Below are 9,055 nucleotides of genomic sequence, written 5' to 3'. Positions count from 1 at the left end.
GTAGTGTATGGCAGTACAACAACGAGACTAACAAGGTAATACAAACAAGGCTAAAGGAAAATACCAATCATACAAATATATTCACACAAACAATGGGGAATAGGATGGGGAAAAAAACAAAGTAGGAGAAGAGGATTACACACAACCTAAACAACGCAACAGTCTTAGCTTAAATCCTCCAAACGCCTTCTCAAACAACAACTCTCCACCACACTCCTAGCACCATGCAGCATAAGCTAGCTCTGGCAATGACTCCAAGGAAAAGTCCAGAATAGATAGGAGCAGGAAGTAGCTAACACTGGACAGCTGAGAGCCTTAATGCAGGTAAGCTTCCAGGAGCTCACAAATGAGCAGATTAACTGCACTGCTAAAAGAAACCTGCACCATTTAATATGAAGGCAACAGGCTTCTAGTGAGTGCAGGAAAGGGAGGAATCAGACGCTACGGTCTTCTGGCTCCTCTCTGTCGCGGTAAACCCAAGACACAAATACTGAGGTAAAAAACTCACCAAATACTCAACGTGTGCACGTGGCCTAAGGGCTCTGTAGCCTCATGGTTCTTTAGGCTCAGACATTGGTCGTGTAGCCAAATATCACTACATAAAATCATAGTGTAAGTGAATGGAGTTACATTGCAATTTGCCAAGTACCACAAAAAGCAAGTCACAAAAAGTCAGAAATAATTGTATTTTTTGACTACTTGCTTAATGCAACCCTAATTACTCACATATAGCAATCTTTGGCCACACAACTTGTATCACAGACAAAGCTACTATGTGGCCCCAGCCTGATTCTCCAAAGCTGAGGTACATGTCAATCACCAGCGGACACAGACAAAAAAAAGGGCCCCTGTGCAAGAACAATATATGGGCCCTCTGCAGTGCAATAGCTCATCATAATGGACAATTCCACATGCTTTGGAGGTATTAGTGCCCCCCTTACCTCTTGGGCCCTTGTGTGGCTGCACAGGTTGCACCAATGATATGTCCTCCACTGGTGTCAATATTTCACTTCTCTCTTTTTTTTAAATGGCTTGCTTGTTTTTTTTTCTCATCTCAGTGCTAAATTTACCAAACCGGTACTGCAGCCCCACACAATTCTTGACGTACACAATGACAAGAACGCGTCAGTCATTTTGTTTCTTAATATGTTACACTGCTCCCATTTGTAATCTTTAGACATTTTCTACTGTAAATGACTTACACAGAGAAACAGTAAAAGAAACAATGAGCAACTAAGACTTCGGACTTAAGATTTCGAAGAATTTCTGATGTGTCTACAGTATATTAAGAATCAGTTTATAGTGATGGGTTAAATACTTGCTTATTTGCAAAAACAGTGAGTCTTACAATGCCGATGGTACTGACAAGAGGTGTGCCCTGTCTATTAAACACCAGTAAGTAATCGCTCTATTAGTGACTCACATCGTCTATTGTCACTAATGAATGAGGCACTGTATACCTCGCACTTGGGTGGAGAGAGGGTATTTCATTTACAGTGCTAACAAATGGATCTGTATCTATAATGCAAATACATCTGCATCAAATTCAAAGAAAATAGGAAAAAAACAAACCTGACAAGTAGAGTTGAGCGAATCTATTCTAAACAAATCGATTTTGAATATCCCCCAACATATCACATTCTGACAAATCGAAAATTTTGGCTATTCGATTCGCTCCAGCCGGACATGTTGCTAGATTCTTTTTTGGCCAGGAAAGTGTTAAATAATATTATTAATATTATTACAAATACATATACCCACCTTTCTTTACCTGTTCTTATGCTGCAGCTCCTTGGTCCTCTGTGCCAGTCTTCAGTTTTTTTTTCTGCCAATGTGTTCTCCTCTATTCTGAAGTGTGAGTATAATCTGGGGTCTGTGATTGGCCTCATGCGGTTACATGAAGGGACAACGCTTGTCAAGATGTCCCCCCAGGTGTCAGATTGACCTCACGTGTTGTTATGGAGGAAGAACAGAAGACCATCTCGGAGGACTGGGCAGCTACGGCAGAGGCGGTGTAAGAACAGGTGAGGAATGGGGAGTAAAGAGGTTTTTTTTATTTATTTTAACCCCTTCCTCACAGCTCACAGCAATTTGGGCAGTTTAGATTTGGACCAAACATGCCTGTTGAATTTGAGTCAATCTGCCCTAATCAAATTTTCCTGTAAGGTGAACATACATGCTGACCGAGCTACAGGCACCATGTATCAAAACTGTCTGTATGATCTCAGCCAGGTATGTTTGACTCTTAATCACTGCAGCGTTTCAGTGAAATACATACTTTAAAAGCTGTCGATTAGTCAGACAGGTGGATCCCGGCGGCTTCTCCCCACCCGCTGCCCTGGATAGAAAGGTTTCTGCCTATGTATAGGGAAAGACCTGTTACTCCAGGGGAGCGGCAGGGAGAAGCAGCGGGGAATCAGTGGCTTTTAAAAGATGTTTTTCTCTGAAACGCCGCAGAATTTCAGAGTCAAACATGCCTGACTGAGATCATACAGCCAGTGTCTGATATAAGCTGCCTGTAGATTGAGCAGCATGTATCTGGTGTCAGGTTCACATTAAAGGGAACCTGTCACCAGCAAAAATGCTACTAACCTGCAAATATGGGGTTAATCTGCAGGCTAATAGCGTTACTAGCCTGCCCGGCGCCCGCATGTATCCAAACGCTGGGGGGAGAAAATTAACTTTATTTTCCCTGGAAGCATTTGATTTCAGTCATGGGGGCAGCGCCGGTAGGGGTGCAGTCACCAGTCTGAGAATACCCAGCGGCGGCTGTAACTGCACCCCCGACACTCACTGTCACTCGCTTTGCAGTGGGGCCGGCTGTCAGTCAGGGCCCGATTACAGCTACCGCTCTGAGGTGACTGAATCTGCGCTGCACCCGTCACTGAAATCGAATGCTGCCGGGAAGAATAAAGTTAATTTTCTCCCAGCAGCATTCGGTTATGTGCAGGCGCCGGGAAGGTTAGTAACGCTATTCCCTTGCAGATTAACCCCATATCAGCCGGTTAATAGAGGTTTTTCTGGTGACAGGTTCCCTGTAATGAAAATTTGTGCTCCACTCAGAGAGTAACGTAAAGAAGCAACAGACTCCTGATTTCAGTGATGTCACATTTATGTGTAAATCTGTCTTAGTTTGTTATACTGGGTCGTTCTTACAGTTTAGTTGTTGCAGTGCGATGTGGACGCTGTGAACTAGGAGTCTGGCCTATTCAGAGCTAGAGCAGATTAACAGCCTATTACTGTAAAGAGGGAACCTGCATCTTATGAATCAGCTGGATTCCTAGTTTATATAGATGACACATCACTGCAAGCAGCCGGTCTATTAGTACTTCATGCTGCCCTCCCAGAGGACAGCCAAATGGACTGAGAGGTACCCTTAAAGTCAACAAAGATAGAAGGATCTCTTACAGACTGAATTTTAGAATTAACTTGGAACCTCAAATCAATTAAAGGAGCTCTTGGGGACTTGAATATCGATCATCTATCCTTAGGATAAGTCATCAATCTCAGACTGGTGGGGTCTGTCATCAGGTGCCCTCATTGATCAGCTGTTACCAGCTCACCTGGTTGCCAAATGTAAATCAATTGGAGCTGCACTGCAGTAACACGGAGTGGCCACTGTGCTGCGTACAAAGATGTGCTATTCAGCTCCATTTTCTGATTATGTCCGGCTGTCGCCAGAGCTGAACAGGGCCAATCGGTGGTGGTGCTGGGTGTCAGAACCGCACCAATCTGATATTGATGACTTACACTAAGGATAGGTGATCAATATTTAAGTCCTGGCCACCCCGTTTAATGTGATGATTATAATGTTCCTCTTTTACATAAAATGAAAAAATTGAAATATAACATTTATTTTGTCATCTTTTAAAATATGCACAATTAAGGTCAGGGACCTACGTAGAGGTTCATTGTGACATGGCAGTGGGCTTTATACAGTTTCAGCAGAATGTTAAACTAAGAACCTCGTGTTCAGTTATGTAACTTTTTGCTTGGCTGTAATAGATGAATGTATCAGTTTTGGATGTGCAGTCTATGTCTTTTTCTATAGCTAGGCCAGAAAAAAACGATAGTACGTCACTGAAAATAGAGGAGTCAACAGGCAATTTATTACATGGTTTCCCATTCATTTCATAACCACATTTCTCATGTAGCTTCCTCAGTGTTTCAGGTGCAAGACATACACTGTCTGCTGTTTGCCTTCAAAATACTCTTGTGGTGTCCCACAAAGTATTCTTTTCTGTGGGATACTAGATGTATAGTGTTTTTCATGCAACTACTGTGATTTCTGTGTAAACTGTATGTTGTAGTATATTGTGAGACTTGCTGACAGGCTGCACTCAAAGGGTTAATCTTCCCTTGCAGGGGCTTCTGGAAAGAGCTGGAACAAGCTTCCCTGGAGTCAGCCAATGACTGCAGCTGAAAAGAGTCACAGGAGAGAGAAGTCAGTAGAGGAAGGCAGATTGCAACAAGGAGATGTTGTTGTTCTCTTCTTCCCCCATCCTGATTATTGAGTCTAGAAGAGACCGATAAAAAAAAGGGGGAACTGACAGCATTCAGACTGGAAGAATTCCATTTGCATCTCCAAGAGGAAAAAAAACACCTCAGAGGAATAGTACTGCTCAGCTCTAAGTAAGGAATACTGAGTGAGGACTACTATAGGGGCAGTCTGAGAACAATGAATTGAATTGATAAGACAAGTTTCCTTCTAGAGATCTGCGTGTATGGGTCAACCTTCAACTGTGAGTGTAAATTTGACCTCCATATAGTCTATATGGAGGTCAAATGTATATAGTCATTTATCCCGTTATCATTAGTACAGAGACTGTTCTTTTGAAGTTAACACTACTTGTTCATGATTGGGGATTAGCTGCTGAAACAACCACCATCATACTCTACTTTAAGAGGCAGCTATTATGCAAACCATTATTCATCACATTACCCACTCTGATGTGCACATATTTGGGATTCATTATCAGTCCATTGTTCACAGGCCCATCTCCAGCTATCCGATACGCACCTGGCGCCGCAACAAACTATTTCCCACTGTTACACATGTTTAGTATTTTGGTGATTTTTTTTACATCAGTATTTGAAAGCCAAAACGAGAAGTTGGTGAAAAATACAGAAGTGGTGACGTGTTTCTATAAGGTTGCAGTCAGACGGCCGTATAACACTGACAACAATAGCATCGCAGTGCACGGACTTCCTGGCGGCTGTCCTGACCCGAGTGTGACAGCATTTATTTCTATGTAGCTGTCATGCTCGGTTCAGGAGAGCCATTGGGGTAATTGGGGGAAAGAGTACAGGTGCTAATTAATTTATATTTTTATTGGGAGAGAAAAGTAGCTATTTATAGCTAGTGAGGGCACAGTGGTGGATTACAATTAATATTTGGACTGGTGGGTTGCATAACTAATTAATGCTGGGTTCACATCTGAATTCAGCTGCGTAGGGTAGAAGTTGGGGAATGTGCTCTGGAAGCGGTGCTCTAGACTCTAGATAACTGCGTGTTATTTTATGCAGAGACAAGTCCTGGCAGGAAGAAGTGATGGCGGTCTGCGCTGGATGAAGGAGAAAAGCGAAAATGAAGGACTTCAACTAGAGACGTCACAGGTGAGTCAGTGTGTTATCTGTACACTGATTGACACTATACACTGTATACTATGTACAGAGCTCTGGTGTATAATGTCACCGATGATCACTGTATTACCTGTACACTATTTACAGAGCTACTGTGTATAATGTCACCGGTGATCTCTGTACTACCTATACACTATATGCAGAGCTCCTGTTTGTGTAATGTCACTGGTGATCCCTGTATTATCTGTACACTTACACTATACACTGTATACTATATACAGAGCTCCTGTGTATAATAGCACTTATGGTAATTAGTATTGTGTTTTTTTATTAATGATCAGTATTGTAGTATTCGGTCACTATGTGGTGGTAATATGTGGTTCGGTCATAGTGTGGCGGTATTTGTTCCTTGTATGTGGTATTATTCAGTCACCATGTGGTGGTAATATGTGGTCAGGTCATGGTGTGGCGGTATTTGTGCCATGTATGTGGTATTATTCGGTCACTATGTGGTCTGGTAACAGTGTGGCGGTATTTGTCCCTGTATGTGGTATTATTCGGTCACTATGTGCTGGTAATATGTGGTCTGGTCATGGTGTGGTGGCATTCGCTCCTTGTATGTGGTATTATTTAGTCACTATATGGTGGTAATATGTGGTCTGGTCATGGTGTGACGGTATTTGTGCCTTGTATGTGATATTACTGGTCATTTTAAAAATGTATCTGACACATTCCCTTTAAAAAAAATATATATATATATACCTAAACAGAGTATTGGGCATTTTAAGAAATGTTTAACAGGTTAGAGTGGGGCCCGGTCAGAAGAGTCTACCTCGTCGTTTTGGTGGCGGCTTTAAAAATCTGTTAGACAAAACAAAATCTGATGGCTTTGTATGTGATCTGGTGTCAGTGGGAACTGTTAATGTGTGATTGGTGAGGACGTGGTGCAGAAGTGGAGTTTTCCCAAGAGTGGGCAATGGGACTGTGGAAGGTTCGAGGGGTGGAGGAGATGCTGGAGTGAAGTCTCAAGGGGGCCCAAAAATTTTGCCAGTATGGGCCCTGAAATTCCTAGTGGCAACCCTGGGCTCCTCCTCCTCCTCGGGAGGCAAGGCGACATCTCTCTGCTCTGACATGAATTAAATAAACTATTCCCTTTTCTTGTGATCTGGTCTCCACCAAGACTCATACTCGTGATCGCATATTCGGAGACAGCAGCTCTTGCTATGAGCCAAAGCCACATTGATAAACATAGGAGAATTTGGTAATCTTGAGCGGTATTGCAGGCAGTGACCCCGAAAGCAGATGATACAGGTAAATATAGATACATTGTATATATGTAGCAGTGTATCTCTATGTCCATGTATTCTAGAGATGGAGAAAAAGTCCGATTTTTTTGTTCCTATAAAACTACTAAAGTAATAAAACAAATACAAAAATGTAATTTCCTCTTTTTTTCATGAGTCTCCTTGGGAATTTAACCCACAACCTCTATAATTGTAGATAGGAGCTGGAGCTATTGAGCCACAGGCTCTGCTAATGTCACTGGGAGAATTTTGTATACTTGATTTGTATCGCAGCCACTAACCCCATAAGCAGATTATACTCTTACATAGACATACATCTACTGTATATATAACAATGTATTTCTATGTCCCCATATTTTAGAGGGAGAAGAGATTTTCTTCTTCCCATAAAATTACAAAAAAAAAAAGAAAAACATAATTTAATTTTTAATGCGCTTTTTTAAAACAATCATATCACAATCAGCAAATATCAAACTTATTTCCTATAACTGTAATGATCTGCACAACACAGCGATCAGATTATTTACAGAAATCTGTAAATGGTGTGGAAAAAAAGGGTGTCATGAATATTTTTTCTCTATTAAACCCATAAAAAGTAATAAATATGGACTGCTGAGGCACTGTTCACATGTAGCATAAATGCTGTGTTTTTTCTATTCCTTTTTTTCTGCAGGTTTCCAGACCACACGACGCAATAACAATCTTCTCTGATTTTTGCTTCTTTTATGCATTTTCCCTTTATTAGATGCTTTTGTGGTGCAGATGTCAATCGGCATTATTAATACTACAGAAGAGCATTGATTCTGGACTTAAAAAAGCAACCTGATTTTTTTTTTTCTTGTGTTTTTTTCAGGCTCCATAAAGTGGATGTGATTTCACGAAAACTGCGCTCTCAGTGCGTCTAGAGATGCTGCTTAACGGTACGGTTTTGGTGCTCTTTTTCTCTAGACCCGTCTATGTGGAGCCTAAAAAAATATGCATGTAAAAAACTGCAGTTACTTTGTTAAGTACAGAATCAAAGCTTTTCTGTACTATAAAAACCACATTAGAAACACGGCTTCACATCAGCACCAAAGATGCATCAAATAAGGGGGGAAAAGACATAAAAAATGCAGCAAAAATGCAATAACCAGAGAAGATTGCTATTGTGCAGTTTGGTGCGGATACCTGCAGAAAATAAAAAACACAGTATTTACGCAGCATGTGAACACGGCCTTACAGACACAAAAAAGCCGGATGTCATATAGTGAAGCTACATAAAGATGAGAAAGTTCTGGCTGCTACGATTGTGGATGAGGGAACAAAAAATAATCCCACAGGTCCCAACTTGAGATGAACATGAAAAACTGATGACGTTGTGCCAGCCCTGGCTAATGAAAAGCCGCGCCGGGGACACTAGAATGTAAGATTTGCAGCCTCCCGTCCAGCCGCCAGATACCACTGACCTGCACGCTGGACCAGAGTCACATGAATCAATTTGCTGATTTCTAGTGCCAATGGGACTGTCCTGGATTTGGGTCTACGCTCTGCAGTCTTGGGCATCTTCGGAATGTCCCTCACTGCCACCTCCCCCCTGATATCTCCTCCTGCCAGGGAAGAAAGAAATGGTAAGTGGGCATGGATTGGGGAGTGGAATGGGGCGTGACCAAAATTTCCAAGGCGCGAGTATCGATCCACTTAATTTGTCGCTCCTTATGTTCTTCAAAAGTTGCAAGGTATGATTAAAGTCAGTTTAGAGGGCAGTCTCCTTTTTGGATATAGTTTTATGATGGTTTGAGGTTTCTCCATCTACAAGTATCTTGGTCTTGTGCTGTTTTTGTTGCTTTGCTCTTTTTCGTATCTATTTATCTATTGCCACGTTCAGTATTTGGTCAGTATTTTACATCAGTATTGGTAAACCAAAATGAAGAGTGGGTGAAAAATATAGAAGCGGTGACGGGTTTCTATTACACTTTTCCTCTGATTGTTCCACTCTTGATTTTTGGCTTACATGCATATGATGAACATGTGAACCTGGCATATCTGATATCAATCTGTCTCTTTTATATTCTATCTCGTTATCCATTCATCCTTCCTTAAACAATTGATAGATGAAACAAACTATTAATGTTATTTTCATGACAAGTCATTGGGGTGCTTGCTTTGTTTGGATTTTTTCTTGCTCTATA

The 9,055-nt window shown here is 41.5% G+C and overlaps 1 long non-coding RNA gene across 1 annotated transcript; it reads left to right on the top strand.

The window, feature by feature from the left end:
* The first annotated feature begins 5,180 nt into the window (after window positions 1-5,180).
* Window positions 5,181-8,610, top strand: LOC141251953 (uncharacterized). The gene is made up of 3 exons (XR_012313452.1): window positions 5,181-5,309; window positions 5,527-5,616; window positions 7,741-8,610. It is a non-coding gene; the product is annotated as an uncharacterized lncRNA (long non-coding RNA).
* Window positions 8,611-9,055: the final 445 nt, after the last annotated feature.

Source organism: Phyllobates terribilis, unplaced genomic scaffold (assembly GCF_046119375.1).
Source record: "Phyllobates terribilis strain yellow unplaced genomic scaffold, ASM4611937v1 Scaffold_2__4_contigs__length_985480577, whole genome shotgun sequence".
Lineage (NCBI taxonomy): Eukaryota > Metazoa > Chordata > Amphibia > Anura > Dendrobatidae > Phyllobates > Phyllobates terribilis.
Note: the sequence above shows the minus strand (reverse complement) of the source record. Positions and strands in the feature narration are given on the sequence as shown.